The 15,973-nt window shown below is 50.3% G+C and overlaps 1 protein-coding gene and 1 long non-coding RNA gene across 13 annotated transcripts in view; one reads left to right on the top strand and one right to left on the bottom strand.

Annotated features, from left to right (window-relative positions):
- Positions 1-15,973, bottom strand: part of AGAP1 (ArfGAP with GTPase domain, ankyrin repeat and PH domain 1) — a 529,933-nt gene that overhangs the window by 29,403 nt on the left and 484,557 nt on the right. The gene's annotated exons all lie outside the window — the stretch shown is intronic.
- On the top strand, positions 6,685-14,458 carry LOC140616247 (uncharacterized). Of its 4 annotated transcripts, XR_012016796.1 has the most exons (4): positions 6,704-6,818; positions 8,375-8,796; positions 13,001-13,118; positions 13,318-14,458. It is a non-coding gene; the product is annotated as an uncharacterized lncRNA (long non-coding RNA). The 4 variants fall into 4 exon arrangements; XR_012016794.1 differs by lacking the exon at positions 8,375-8,796 and having other exon boundaries at positions 6,685-6,818; XR_012016795.1 differs by lacking the exons at positions 6,704-6,818; positions 8,375-8,796 and adding an exon at positions 8,805-11,260.

The raw sequence follows: 15,973 nt of genomic DNA, 5'->3' as shown, positions 1-15,973 counted from the left end.
TTTTCCTCTCCAGCTCTTCTTAAAGAATAACATGCACCGTGCAACCACACTTGAGCAATAAGGCAATACCCTTCAAGCATAAATCAGTTTAACTCTTAACCTGGGAAAACAGACTGAAGAAGGCAGAGTTATGCTTCGCCTTCTGAGAATTTCACGTCAATAGCAAACGGGGGGGGGGGGGGCTGGGGGGGCACATTAGGGCCTCAGAGATCGGAGTAGGGTAAAATTATGCAGCCACGTAAGAAATAATATCTATTAGGCTAATTTAATCACTGAATACTTTACAGATGAATTAGAATTTAGAATCCAATTATTTCCAACATTCAGACTGTCAGAGCCTGTTTCTAAGCAGAAGGAAAAAAAGGGGACGATTAGGGCAGGTTTTAAAGACTCAGCGGATGGAATGGACCCTCTCCGGCTCCAAGGCTGCAATGAGAGCAGAGAAATGACAACAGTGATCAGGGTTTTTGCCATCAGCCCACCCCAACAGGCCCAGTGAACCCAAGGCCAGGACGTGGGATTTGTTATCCCTGATGGACAGTCATTGTCCCTGCCAGGAGGGGAGCCTCCTCAAGGGCTGGCATGCTTCACAAAGGAAGGCGGCCAGGCTATATCCTGGGGTGGCCCTTGGAGCAGGGCAGCTCCCCAGGCCTGGGAAACCACAGGGTGTCCTCAGGGGCTACCGCAGGGGCCTGGTCATGCCCTGGGCCTGCCTACCCCTCCTCCAGCAGCCTCCTAGGCTGTCCTGAGGGCGTTTTTTTTTTTTTTTTTTTTTTTTTAATAGACAGTAAAGGCTGCCAGGGGATGATGCAAAGAGAGGTAAGAAGGAAACAGTCAACATAAAGCCTTCCAGGCCTCTGGGACCTATAAGAGCTGGTTCTCCCACCCGGGATGGAGTCTGTTGTTCCATGAGGCCCAAGGTGAGCATCACAGACCCTTGTAGCCAGAGTGGAAGTAGCCTTGTAGAGTGTTCCTCTCCACAAAGATCCATCTGCCAGGTTGGGAGGATCAAGGGTATGTGTGTGTGTGTATGTCCTACAGGAATACGAGAAATTTCTGATTTGTACTTCAGTGTTCCAAAGGGAAAGAACTGGGTATTTCAGCTGCCCCCCACTCTCCATTTGTATCGATGCTTCAGGCAGTAGTGGAGTTGGGCAAACAAAAACTCTTACAAAGGATATTTGAGTTATCACTAGGAAAACAGATTTGTTCCAGGGCTTGCAATTACTTGAATCCAAAGAGGTTTCTCTAGAAGAAAATGCCTGAAAAACATTTTTTTTTTCCTTGAGAACAGAAATCTGCAGAAGACCTTTGCATTATGGCTGTTTTGCAATTCTCAAGAATCTCCCATGCTCCCAATAGGAGAGTGGGAATGTTAGGGAGGAACCTCCACTTGTAATTCATTCCAGAACAATCTTTACAGCGTGAAATGAATGCATGTACCGTGCATTTAAATTTTAATATGCCAGCGGGTCATGGGGCTGGCCGTCAGGACTGAATACACTTGTTTAAGTTTAAGGGCCGCGCGGACCCCGCCTATTCAGGAAGGCATGACTAAAGCCAGCCACCGTTAGAGCCATTACCCGCTGGGGCCTCCCTAGCCCCATTCCCTGGCGGGAGGGGAAATTTGGTGTTTACAGGCCATGGGGGTTTTATGATGGGGGTGCTTCCTCTCCGGCTGAACAGACAGGTCCAACCCTACAGACTTTGTGAGTTCTCCTGCACATTTTCTTCCACCTGGCACACAATGCGTCCTTATTATCTCTTTAATTACTGAGCTGGACCGCCCTGCTCCCTCTCAACTAGAACCTTTGTGTGTGCCTGTGTGTGTGTGCGCGCACGCATTCACATTTGTCTCTTTGATTCATTTAATTGAGGGCAGGGCATTGGATAGGATCTCAGAAGAGGCATTCCTTGTTCTAGGATGATTTATTACAGCTCTTGAAAACACCTGTTCATCAATTTATCCTTTTGTACAAAACTCAGACTTACTAACCAGTTCCTTAAAAAAGATCTTCCTATGTAAAACATGAAGTCAAAAAAACCCTCACATAATTATGAGAAAAGAAACTGTATTTAAGAATCATAAAAAAGCCTCCCTATATTTGGGTGATTATTTCTCTATGTATGTACACACACACACACAAAGAAATGATTATGTGGAATTCCAGTGATGATTTCTTAGTAATGGGTATTCTCTATGTGGGAAAAGTAAGCTGGAAACTGCTTGAAAAGGAACAGGCTCTTTGAAGCAAAGCAATGGGAGAATCATTTGAGTCATTCAGGCATCCATTTCAATAGGTACAGACCAAAAAAGTCACTTCCTTATGACATAACCAAAATAACTCTTTCATTTTTCCTCCAGAGCAAAAGTCAGCCTCCAAAGTCCTACTATCGATGTCATGAGCCCATAAGGAAAACAACACTTATATGTTAACAAACTTAGCTCTTCACAGTGACGTCTGCATTATTGGCAGCACACAGGCTGACTGAAAAACCCAACACCAAAGGTGATCATCACCTGCCACTTTTTCCCCCCCGGTCCACAGGCTAGTCTAAACGAAAGATGAGGCCTTTGCTTCCTAGGCCAATCACCACTGCGGGTCAGCTATCTGCCCTGACAGGTCCTTCTGGAGCAGTCTTCCTTTCTGGAGGGGATGGAGTGATGTCTTCCCCACCCCTAATCCTGCCTGGGTGCTTAGGAAGAGCTCTCCCTCCCGGAGAGATCACATGGGCAGCAGCCTGGAAGCGGGACCTGGTCGGTGAGCTACCGCCACATGCCTAATTAATGACCCTGCTGGTCGCAGCTGGAAGAGCTGAGCTGGGGGTGATTAATTAAATTAGCTGGCAGAGGAAATTACAGTGGAAAAGCCAAAGTTTGATTGCTCCATAATTAACCGCAGTGCAAATAATATCTGCATCTATAACTTCCAGCGATGAGATCAGAAGCCAATTGAATTTGGCACTGATTGAAGCTGTAAATATCCTGTGGCGAGAAATGATAGGTTTGTTCTAGAGGGAAAACTTACAGAAATGGACATCTAGCAAATGTGATCATGGGAAAAGGGCAGCAGCAGAAACGGCAGGGAGGAAGCCTTACCTTTCAAGCTGCCTCTTTTCCAACATGAAAACAACCCACTTTTTTTCATATCTCTTTTGGATTAGTGACGAGGCGTGCTATCCTATACATCCTGTCTCCAAATTTCAGGTTTGACTTCCCATGCATGGAACCTATGTTAGGGTTCCATTTCCTTTCCTTGTCCCAGGGATTAAAACTCGACTCTCCAACAATTTCATAGGCCGATACAGGGGGACCACTTTCATCTCCCCTAGAAAGAGGAATATTCTATGTAGACCATCAAATGCCAGGGCTATGCTGCTTTTCTGGATAATGACATTTTTTCCTTCTTTGTAACAATTTCATGTTCAAAATATGCTTTCATTAGCAACAGGATTCTACTTGGGAGGAAAAAAAGGTATGTTATATAGATAATTGCCTGGTAGAAACCTGCATAACTTTAGGTAGATGGAAACATTACATTTCCTACCAATCACATGTTTTCAAGTAAGTTATTCCAAGGTGGAAGGCATGCATCTCTACTAAAGAAGCTTTGATTAATGACTTAGTGCCTTTTGACCCAGAGGTGTGACATCTGCATAGCAACTGGTCAACTTTTTACCCCACTCTAGACACATAAAACCTCAGAGTTAAACGGAGAGAACAGAGTTAAACGGCAACATTTTAAATGCTGTATACTTCAGAGATCCGTCCCAGGGCTTTTTTCATCTGAGCTTCACAACCACTTAGTAGGTAGATAGGGCAGGTAGTGTTATTATTCTCCTTTTATTTTTAGAGAGAGAAACCATACAAGCACAAGTGGGGGAGAGAGAGAATCTTAAGCAAGCTCCATGCCTAGTGTGGAGCCTGACATGGGGCTCAATCTTAACAACCCTGAGATAATGACCCGAGCTGAAACCAAGAGTCAGACAGACCCTTAACCAACTGAGCTGCCTGGGCACGCTTTTTTTTTTTTTTTTTTTCCCTAACAAGAAAGTTAAGACAGTCAATAGTACGGAAGAGTCTGACCCGCTCTCCTGCCCGATTCTACACGGCCTTCCTTGCAACAGATGACACCCTCAGTACCCCAGACTGCAATATGTCCACAAGCATCATATCTGGGGAGAGTCTCATGCAGACAGGGTCATGTCTTTGGGGAAGGGGGGCTGGAGGGTGTGGGCCACAGCATCTAGTGAGGACAGAAGAATGTGGTAGACGAAGTCTCCCCAAAAATGTCTGTGTCCCAAGTCCCAGGAATATACTGGCTCACGTGGCAATAACACTGGGAGGAAGGAGAATAGCAGGGTGCAGGGCCATGAGGCAGGGTGAATGGGAGGCCTTTACAAGCAAGTGGACTCCCCCGAAGCCTTGACGAGGGACACAGCCACGTCCACCCATCTGGGCTTCTGGCTTCCAGACTTGCAAGATAATATAAAACTATTTACTTTAAGTCAGTGAAATTGTGGTAATTTGTCTCAGCAGCAGTGGGAATCCAATACCCATGCTATTGGGAAGAGAAGGTGTGGATGAGACACACAGAGATTGAAGGTTGGCTGGCCTTGCTGAGTCTAGCCCTGTGGACTGGATGTTGGGCAGCAAGCGGCCTCATGGCCACATGCTCTCATGAAACCCTCTGCCACAGGCCCCCAACCTTTCCTCACTTCCTCCCTGCTGCCCCTCCTGCCTGAGTAAGGAGGGTTCTGGACTCTCATAGAATCTAGACTGGAGACATGATGAGAGTGTGTCTGACCTTGTCTCCCAACCTGTTGGGAAACCAGTCTTTTTTTTTTTTTTTTTAAATGACATTTTTTTTTTTATAAAGATTTTATTTGTTTGTTCATGAGAGACACACAGAGAGAGGCAGAGGGAGAAGCAGGCTCCTTGCAGGGAGTCTCATGTGGGACTCGAACCCAGAACTCAGGATCATGCCCTGAGCCAAAGGCAGATGCTCAACCGCTGAGCCACCCAGGCGTCCGGGAAACCAGTATTTAGTGGTGGCTGGCATCTCTGCTAGCCTTTCCAGCAGCACTGGCTCAACTGCCTTTGTTTCCAATGATCCTTCTTCTTCTTTTCTTTTTTTAAAAGATTTTATTTATTTATTCATAAGAAACAGAGAGAGGGGCAGAGGGAGAAGCAGGCTCCATGCAGGGAGCCCAATGTGGGATTTGATCCTGGGTCTCCAGGATTGCGCCCTGGGCTGAGGGTGGCGCTAAACCGCTGAGCCACCTGGGCTGCCCTCCAATGATCCTTCTAAGAACGTTTGCATGCGGAGCTCCCTGCACCACGGGCGTCTCCCTCAGAGCAGAGGCAAACGTGCTTTTTGTCCATTATTGGGTTCTCCGAACTCAGGGCTCTGCTCCTGCGGTGCAGCCCACTGGCATGCCCCGATGTCCCCCGGCCCTGTCCCATCACCCTGCAGGGACTGGGCAGAGAGGGCTGGGGAACCACGCAGGTACAGATACTGTGGCTACAGATTTTGCTCTAAGGGATAAGCTTTTCTTTGTCCTGGGCCCCAAAAGAGGCAGGCCAACTTGCCAGAGTCAGGAACAATCTGAGACCCAACGCACTTTCCCTCTCTCTCCCTGCTTCCCCCTGCCCTGAATGCCAACCGTCAGCAGCAGCGAAATACACCTTTGTGCGTCCTCTGGGCTCCTCTAACACACCTGCGCGTGGGCAGCTCACTCTTGTGTAGCTGCCTCCCTCTGTCCCACCGACTTCCCGACTGCTGTTCCCTGCTCGTCTCCATCGCCCTCTGCCTGCTTCGGCGTTTCCACGTGGCCGGTCACCAAACGGTTTTTACGAGTGGGAAGACGCAGAGGGAGAGGAAGGGAGAGGAAGGGAGAGAGTCTCAGGTAGGCTCCGCGCGGGACCCCACCTCACAACCCCGAGACCACGACCTCAGCGCAAGTCGAGAGGTGGTCGCGCAGCCAACCGGGCCACCCAGGCTCCCCCAAATCCAACAGCTTTCAGCGTCTGTGTCCCCTCCGGGGTGTGAGACCCAGGAGGGCAGGCACCGTGTGTCTCCTGCGGGCTGGGGTGCGGATCAGGCTGCGGCCCTGGGTCCTCCGCTCCTGAGCGCCGCCTTCCGCTCGGGGCGTGACCCCGGGGTCCCGGGTTCGAGTCCGGCGTCGGGCTCCCTGCGTGGAGCCTGCTTCTCCCTCCTCCTGTGTCTCTGCCTCTGTCTCTGTGTCTCTCATGAATAAATAAAAAAAAAAAAAAAGGAAGGAGAGGCTGGGGGCGTGGTGGCGGCGCCCAGGGGTGAGGGGTCCCAGCGGAGACCGGGCGCCCGGCCGCGAGGGCACGCACTCGGGTCGCTGGCGGCCCCGGCGGCCGCACGTCCGCAGGGAGAAGGCTCCGCACACTCACCGGTGCTCCAGCGACGCCCGCCGCCCTGAGGCCGCGGAAGGCCCGCGTCGCCCGCAGTCGCCGTGAGGCAAAGGCCAGGGTCCCGACCCCGACCCGACCCCGAGGCCGCGGCGTCCACCGCCCGACGCTCCGCCAGATCCCCGAGGCGCGGGCGCCACCTCCACACCGCGCGCTCCCTCTGCGCCTGCGCGCCCGAGCCCACGCGCTCACGCACGCACACGCACGCACGCACGCTCGCTCACGTCCGCGCGCTGCCGGCCCGCGCCTTGGCCCTGGGGGAGCCTGACTGACGGACGCCCCGCCCCGGCGCGGCTGGGGGAGCCCGGGCCTGCGGGACACCTGCCGCCCGTCTCACCCGGCGCCGGCCTCCGGGCGAAGGACCGCGGGAAGGACGGTGCGTGGGGCCGGGCGGCGCCGGCCTGGAGGGCGATGCGGGACGGAGGGGCGCCCCAGCGTGCGCGGCCCTGGGGGGGCGGCTGCGTCCTCAGGGGGACCCGCCGTCAGCCCGAGTCCGCGGGGTGTCCCCGGTGCGCCCTCACAGTCGGCGGGGTGTCCCGGTGCGCCCCCACAGTCGGCGGGCTGTCCCCGGTGCGCCCTCACAGTCGGCGGGGTGTCCCCGGTGCGCCCCCACAGTCGGCGGGGTGTCCCTGGTGCGCCCCCACAGTCGGCGGGGTGTCCCGGTGCGCCCCCACAGTCGGCGGGGTGTCCCCGGTGCGCCCTCACAGACGGCGGGGTGTCCCCGGTGCGCCCTCACAGACGGCGGGGTGTCCCGGTGCGCCCCCACAGTCGGCGGGGTGTCCCGGTGCGCCCCCACAGTCGGCGGGCTGTCCCCGGTGCGCCCTCACAGTCGGCGGGGTGTCCCCGGTGCGCCCTCACAGACGGCGGGGTGTCCCGGTGCGCCCCCACAGTCGGCGGGGTGTCCCGGTGCGCCCCCACAGTCGGCGGGCTGTCCCCGGTGCGCCCTCACAGTCGGCGGGGTGTCCCCGGTGCGCCCCCACAGTCGGCGGGGTGTCCCCGGTGCGCCCTCACAGTCGGCGGGGTGTCCCCGGTGCGCCCACACAGTCGGCGGGGTGTCCCGGTGCGCCCACACAGTCGGCGGGGTGTCCCGGTGCGCCCTCACAGTCGGCGGGGTGTCCCGGTGCGCCCACACAGTCGGCGGGGTGTCCCCGGTGCACCCCCACAGTCGGCGGGGTGTCCCCGGTGCCCCCTCACAGTCGGCGGGGTGTCCCCGGTGCGCCCACACAGTCGGCGGGGTGTCCCCGGTGCGCCCACACAGTCGGCGGGGTGTCCCGGTGCGCCCCCACAGTTGGCGGGGTGTCCCCGGTGTGCCCCCAGCATGTTTCAGCCCGTCCAACCAAAGAGTCCCAGTGACCAAAGCGGAATAACCAAGGGACGGCTGGGCCATCGGATGGATTAGAGTGACACCTTTAAAGAGTGCTGTCAAAGAAATACCTGACACGGGGGAAGGTTCCAGAGATAATGCTAGCCTGAAAAGGGCTTTACAGTGGTATTTTTACAAAAGGATTTCATCTATTTATTTTAGAGAGGGGGGAGGGGCAGAGGGAGAGAGAATCTTCAACAGACTCCACCCTGGCATGGAGCCCAAGGTGGGGCTTGTCCCAGGGTCCTGACATCAGGCAGGACATGAGCCGAAACCAGGAATGGGGCGCTCACCCGACTGAGCCACCAGGCGCCCCTGCCTTAAAACAGTTTCTAGGGGCCTTTGGCTCAGGTCATGATCCTGGGGTCCTGGAACCCAGCCCACGTTGGGAGGGAGCCTGCTTCTCCCTCTCTCTGCCCGTGTGCCCTCTTTCAAAAAATATATATATATATTTTTAAAAGGTGTTTAAAGCATTCTTAAATAAAGTTTTACAGAGGAAGACGTATGTCATAGCTAAGCTCTGGCTCTGACGGGACAGAATCACAGATGTGCTGTGTGTGTATTTTCAGCTCTCCACAGAATGCAGTCCCCGCTGACCTTCAGTAGGTTTCTCTTCAGGAAGCGTTGCATGGTCATGGCTGGGATGTCACGGTGCAGAGCTTCACCCTCCCGGGTTTGGGTCGTGGTGCACATCAGAAAGGAGCCCCTCAAATTTCGTTTATTTCAGTTCTCAAGCACAACTCTTCTTCCAGGAAGATCTGTTACCACTCGCTGGAATTAAAATTCACAGGAGCGCATCTTGGAAATCAGGGCTTTGTTTGATACGGCACCCTGGCTCCTTGCTGAGAAGGTCTGGGCAATTCACAACCGTGTTTGAAACATTCAGGAAGTAGATGTTCTCAAGACTTTAAAAACAACAACACAGAATCTCCTGATTGTGAAAAGAACCTCATTTCCACTTTCTAGATCTTCCTGAGAAGTGCAAACAAGGGTGAGTCTTGGTGAGGAGCAGAGCCGCCCTGCAGTGGTCTGTCCGAGGCCTTGTGGTTAACTTGACCCCACCGGCCCCAGGGCCATGGCTATGCACTTCTCATTGAGGCTCCCTAGGAATGCTGTTCTTCTCCAAACACATGTCAGATTCTTTTTTTTTTTTTTCAAAGTTCATTTATTATTATTTTTTTTTAGTAATCCCTCCCCTCACCATGGGGCTCGCACTCACAACCCCAAGATCAAGAGTCATGTGCTCCTTCCACTGCACCAGCCAGGTGGCTCCATGCATTTCAGATTCTGAATCACTTGCCCTGACACAAGCTTTCAAGGGTCCGCGGTGGCATCTTCATGGCACTCCAGACGTTGGCACGGCTGCTCCTGTGGGCAGAGGCCCCTCCGGAAGTGGTCAGAGATGGAAGTGATCTGCGAGGCCTGGGACAGTGTGGAGTGTGCTGGAGACAGGCCTGCCGCAGGGCCGGAGGACAGGAGTTCCTAGCAGGGGCCCACGGAGGGACCTCAGGCCATTTCAGCACTGAAGAGGCCCCCAGCAGGTCCCACATTTACCAGAAAGGCTTTGAAAACCAGGGAAAAGGGATCATGCTTCCTCCTGGCAGGCTGGAATACCCATCACTATTACGGCTGCAGCAGGGGACCCTTTGTGGCCTCACCCTCATTGATGCAGCCTCTTTGTCTTGTGTTTTCTTCAGTTTTCTTAATAAACCAGGAGCCCCCTGTGGTGGGGGAGGGCATTAAGTCTTTTTTTTCTCCCCCTCACAGCTTTATGGAGGTGTAGTTTACATACCATAAAATTCACCTGTTTTAAGGATAAAATTTAACCATTTTTAGTAAACCTAGAGAGCTATGTGACTGTCACTGCTCTTCAGTTTGAGAACCTCTCTGTCGCCCCTGGAAGATGCCTCCTGTCTACCTGCAGCCAGTCCCTGGTTCCACACCCAGGACCCAGGCCACTGTTCATCGGCTTTCTCTGTTTACAGATTTGCCTCTTCTGGGCATCTCACAGGAGTGGAATTGTGTGCTAGGCAGGTCTTTTCTGTCTGGCTCCTTTCACTGAAAACTCGACTCGTTATGTTCATTCCATAGAGGATAGTTAAGTAAACAAAAATAGGAATTGCCAATAAAAGACACATCTGAAAAACTGTTTCATCGAAGTCATCTTTGGTCACCATTCAACTAATTTATGTTTCATGAACTTTCTACACATGTATTTTGACTCATTGTGGTTCAGAAGTCCCTGCTGTGTTTACAGGTTAGGTTTTGTGTAGATTTGTTTAGTAAGAGCAAGCGGACTTTTGTGATATTTAAAATGAAATCCCAAGTTTAAACTTCTGAATATTAGGAACAGCCTGTGCCATGCCAGATAGAAACTGATTGTGAACGTTCCAGAGTTCATATGGGAATGAACCCCTTGGTGTCTTTACATGTTAACCTCATGAAGAAATTGTCCCATTCTGAAGTGTTAGGTGATTCCATGGAGAATTGGAAAGTCATTCCTGTATGGCATCATGGTTCATACTTGTCTAAATCATACCAACAAAACAAAACAAAACAAAAAACCATACAAAAACATCTCTAAGCTTTCTGTAGCTGATTACAAATGGGGAGGGAGAAAAGACAAGTTCACAGACTTTACAAGCTAGAAGGGGCTCCTCTGTGGTCTTCTGCTCAACACCTGCCTTTGCAGAGTGACACAAAGTTAACTGACCTGCACTGATGTGTGGCCCAAGCAGGCCAAGAATCTGCAGATTCTCACCAGAAATCTGGAGCCTTTATGACGTCCAGCTGCTGCCTTGCACTCAGCAGGTATGGGAGTACTACTTTGGAAGGACTTTACTATCAAGGACGTCAGGGCAAACCTCTAATGAAAACTGTCACTGGATCTTTAATGAGAAGGAGGGTCGTCTATTCTAAAGGACTGTCTGGAAGTAAAAAATCATGGGCTACCTGTTCCGGGGGAAGTCTGTAACCTTCTCCACAATCTCCTTCCACCTTCCTTGAGTGCAGCCCTGGGTTACTTTGGGAAGCTTGTGGCTGATTTTCCTGGAAATGAGTCACTAGGTACTTGCATCAGCTGATCAGTCCTGGGTCAGTGCTGGGGCTGTGGAGCCAGGTCTGTGTTTGGGGAAAGGGGGATTTGAAGGTGGTGGCTGTCAGGGTCAGAAAGACTGAGGGAGGAGGCTCTGCTGGCCCAGGGGAGCTGGGGCCACATGGTACTTGAGTCTGGGCAGGTGGCCCTCACACAGTTCTTGGAATAGGCTGCAGCGTTGATATACACACGTACTGCTTATTGACCCAGGTATAATGAAGAGGTTTTACATACTTCTGGAGCTTTGAACAGGCACGTGAAGCAGACATTCTCCAGACAAAGACACCAAGGTTGTGAGAAGCTAAGGGACTTGTCCCAAGCCACGTGGCTAGTGAGCGCAGGAGCCAGCATTCAAACCCAGGTACTCTGCAGAGGTGGAATTCTTGCTAACATTGCCCTGACTACACTGCTCCAACCAATTTATCCAGAGAGAGCGGTTAAAGCTGCTGGGAAATTTAAAATGCAACATAGCTCACCTTGTATGTCTGGTTAGTGTTGGCCGGGCTGGTGGTGATGATGGGTAAGAAATCTGGGGAAAACGTGACTGTTCTTGGAGAGAAGAAACCAGTTTTTGAGCCATGGAAAACCACAGGTTATGGATTTTTTTCCCCTCTTGTGGGTAGGTATTCAGGTCCCTCCTAGAGCTGGCCAGGGACACCCATCTGGAAGGGAATCATTAAGGCCAGGAGCACCGGCATTTAGCGATGATTCTCAGTTCTTAACAACGGTGGTAATTCCAAAATCTGGCTTAGCTTTTCAAGATGAGAAGATCTCTGATTTTGTATGTCAGCCCCACAGAGACCTAACACTCCAACCTGCTCTGCCGAGAGCTCGGAGGAGACCCAGCAGGGCCAGTTAGTAGAGAAGCTCCACCGTGACATTAGGAGACACTCCCCTGCATCCCTTGTCAGTTTTTCTTCCTGATTTTGTTATTAATACTCTCACCTTTAAAAAAAAAAAAAAAAAAAAATACTCTCACCTTTAACTGACCCTTTCTAGACTAACAAGCCCACATGGCTCACTAGGCCATTAGAAGTCAGTCAGCCTCAGATGAGGTGGCACTTCCATCCACGGTGGCTCACAAACTCCCTGGCTCACTGTGGAGCCTCACATGTTTGCTGAGCTGGTGTCCCCCATGCATACAGGACACACGCCACGGTTTAGATAACACGGCTCTGGTGTGGGTCTGGAAGGCCATGGCTGACCCCGCGCTCTGGGATGTACGTATCCACATGGTCAGGCCCAGCTATCCTGGCCTTTGCCACGGCTGGACCAGCAGTCTCCTGCGGGCAGCGTCAGCCTGTCCTTGTGTGGGGACAGTCCCTCTTGCAGAGGCCAGGGTGGGAGGTGCTCCAACGGGAGTCACTTGTATGCACATTTGGGTTCTGACTCGGGAATGACTGTGCCAGGAGCCACAGGCCCCTCCTGCTGTCACAAGCCAAACCCTGGGGGACACTTGGGAAATCCCACACATTGACCCTGAATGACTCTCTGATCTTCTGGACACATTCTTCGGAAATAAGGCCACTGATGTCAAATGAAGCAGTGCTGTCTCCAGAGCCGGATGGTCGGGGTGACCTTGCCTGGTCCTCTCTCTGCTGACGCCTTGTACTCTGGGAATGCTTTATTTACTGTGGAAACATGATTTTTCCCAGCTTCACTTAAAACTTCAGATCCTGTCTTTTCTTTCTCTCTTGTTGCTTAAAATGTGTGGATTTTTTTTTTTAAATCTCACAGCTTTATTGAGATGCAATCCACATACTATATGATCCACTCATTAAAAGTATACAATTCAATGGTTTTCATATTTTCACAGTTGTGCAACCATCAGCACAATTAAGTTTGGCACATTTTTATCACCCCAAAAAGTGATGGCGCTCCTGTTAGCAGAATTGCCCATTTCCCTCTGCGTCCCCCTGCCCCCGCCCTAGCCCTTGGCAACTCGCAGCCCATTGTCCGTCTTCGGAACTGCCTATTCTGGGTGCTCCATACAAACAGAAGCCTACAATATGGGGTCTTTTGTGACTGGCTCCTTTCAGTGAGCATAGTGTTTTCAAGGTCATTCATGTTGTTATGTGAATCAGTACATCGCTCTTTTTAGGGCTGAGAAACAGTCCATCGCATGGACAGACCACATGGTGTTTATCCATTCCTGAGCTGATGGATGTTTGGTTTGTGTCCGCTTTTTGACCATTTGAACAACGCTGCTGTGAACACTGGTGAGTAAGTTTTTGTGTGGCCGTATGTTTTCGTTTCTCTTGTGTATATGCTAAGGGTCGAAATCCTGGATCATGGGATAACTGTGTTTACATTTAACCTTTTGAGGAACTCATGATGTTATAGTCGCTCCTTACCTGACACCAGTCCTTTAAGATTAGTCTATTTAAATGTGGCTCATTCTCATTATTAATCACGCAGGTGGCGGGGACGTGGTGTTTTGGATGACCCCCAAATCCAGCCCGTGGGATCAAAAAGAGAACAGCCAGGTTCTCCTCCAAGATTGGAAACAGAGATCTGGGGAGGGCATGCTTCACGGCTGCGCAGCTCAAGTCCAAGTACCGCGTCTCCTCTAGCTTCATGGCTCCTAGCACCAGGCACAGCCAGAGGATGCCGGGGCAGCTCAAGTCCAAGTACCGTGTCTCCTCTAGCTTCATGGCTCCTAGCACCAGGCACAGCCAGGGGATGCCGGGGCCCCAGGTGTGGGGGAAACAGCCATCTGAGATGAAGCCTACACAGCCAATAGCGTGATGCTCACACCCAGAATCTGGACATTTAGAGAAGGACCTGAGCTTAGGATGCCTGTCCTGAGTTGCCACTTGGCTTTTTCCAGCTTTTAAAATAATGACTTATAGTTGATCCTGAGCAAAGTTAGTGACCTCAGCCCCAGACAACTTGTAATAGGTGCTTACTACCCTACTGTCTGTCTTCTGTTGCCTTGTGACCTGGGATGGAAAACGGTGCTTCCCCTGGCTCACTGCCACCCCTCTCCTCATTCCTGGGATCTGTAAGTAACAATACATCTTGTGGCTCTTGTCAGGGTGCATTGCAACTTGCCTTCAAACAAAACATCTAAGGTTTTCTTGTCCCCCAAATGGGAGCTTGGATGCTGAGGGAGCCACATGCTACCCCCATGTGAGGGGGTCATGCCTCCTTACTCAGCAAGCCATAATCTGCATATTATTAGTTTAATACACCAGCTACGGGCCTCTGGACACACCAGGCAAGTGCACCCTTGGGGTGCACCAATCTCCTGTCATCTGAGAAGCATGGTCACTTACATGATGCTCATGCTAATAACGTAGTCCTTCTAGTAGGGCTTCAATCTCCTAAGTCTTTTTATAAGAAAGTAAAAATTAGCAATTTGGGGTACATTTTATTTTATTAAAATGCTTTTGATTTAACATACTGTGACTATCTCTCTGTTACTATATTTCTAGTGGCATCATTTTTAAAGGCTTCAAAATACTTCACTGTTTATACTCTGTACTATAATGTGCATTTTATGTTATATAAATAGATACCTTATTCATGTACAAAATAAATAATATGTCATCAGCTATTTTGGAATCGTGCTTTAAAATTTTTAACTTTGCAATAATCGTGCAATGAATACCTTTGCAATGAAATCTTTTCTTATAGCCTCATCATTTAGAATAAATGATAGACGTGCTGATAGGTCAAAAAGTATGTCAATTTGAAGGCCATTTATACATATTGCCAAGTTCCTTCCAGGAAGATTTTGGCAATTTTGCCAATTTTCACTGTCACCAGTGGGGAAAGGGGAGTTGGGGGGGGTGGAACATGGGCACATTTCCATGAAACCCTGGATAACAGTAAGGATTGTTATTTTTAAAAACTATCTTTTTTTGCCTATAAGTTGTCACATACTGATTTGAAGCTAATTATTTGATTTCGGTAAGATCCACCCCATTTTATAGGACCACACACAACTTGCCTTTCCCTTTGCTGGACCAGCCAGCATTAGACTGGTGGCCGTGATCTGGAACATCCACATCTCAGGGGTGGTCCCTGTTTGGCTTTTGTGACCACATGGGAAAATCCCGTACAATTCCTGAGTCTCACCTCATAGGTTCGGAACATGCAGGCTGCAAAGAATGAGGAAGATGTCCCTCTAAGAGGAAAGGCTGCCTCCCCAGAACTGGAGGGGAAATGTCACTTGATTCTCTTCTTCAGATACGTGGCCACTTGCAGTCTTGGCCATAGAACTGAGCACACAGTAACATATACTACTTTATGTTATGTCACAATAATTGAATTATCTTTTCAGAAATATTCCTCTTGTCTGTCCCAAAGGGGCTGACACTGTACTGCGTATTACAGTAGATGAGGATGGAATGTGCTTATCACGGATTCAGAACGCTGTAGCAAATATGCGTGCACACTACCATTTTCACATGAGCTTGCTGAACTAGACCCCAAACTATCTGAACTCTTAGATTTCCCTCCCTTTCCTAATGAAAGCTAAGAGAGGTGATATTTACCTAGAATTCTGACTATTTAGAAGATTTGGTATTCAGCCTTGCGTTACATATATTTGTTTACTTTTCAAAATCTTCCTGTGGGGCAGGTACTATAATTATCCTCACTTTGCAGATGGGGAGAATGAGACACACAAGAGGTCAAACAGTCCAGGATACATGATAAGTCAGTATAAACCAAGAATTGAACATGAGTCTGACCTTGAACGTTGGCTTTAGAACCGCATCCACCGAGACTGTATCTGACATATACTAAAGCTCATAGGTCTTGGTGATTAAAAATTTATAAAATGGGAAAAACAATGGTTGATCAGAAACTATATTCTAGATATTCTTTTGAAAGAATAAGGAATGCAAAAAAATTATATACCACTGATAGAGCCATAACACTTTCCAGTGTATTTTTTGAGGAATAGAAGTCCGTCACAAAACCAGTACATATCATAGGGCAGCCCGGGTGGCTCAGCGGTTTAGCACTGCCTTTGGCCCAGGGCATGATCCTGGAGACCCGGGATCGAGTCCCACATCGGGGTCCCTGCGTGGAGCCTGCTTCTCCCTCTGCCTGTGTCTCTTCC

The sequence above is a fragment of the Canis lupus genome, chromosome 24 (genome assembly GCF_048164855.1).
Source record: "Canis lupus baileyi chromosome 24, mCanLup2.hap1, whole genome shotgun sequence".
Lineage (NCBI taxonomy): Eukaryota > Metazoa > Chordata > Mammalia > Carnivora > Canidae > Canis > Canis lupus.
Note: the sequence above shows the minus strand (reverse complement) of the source record. Positions and strands in the feature narration are given on the sequence as shown.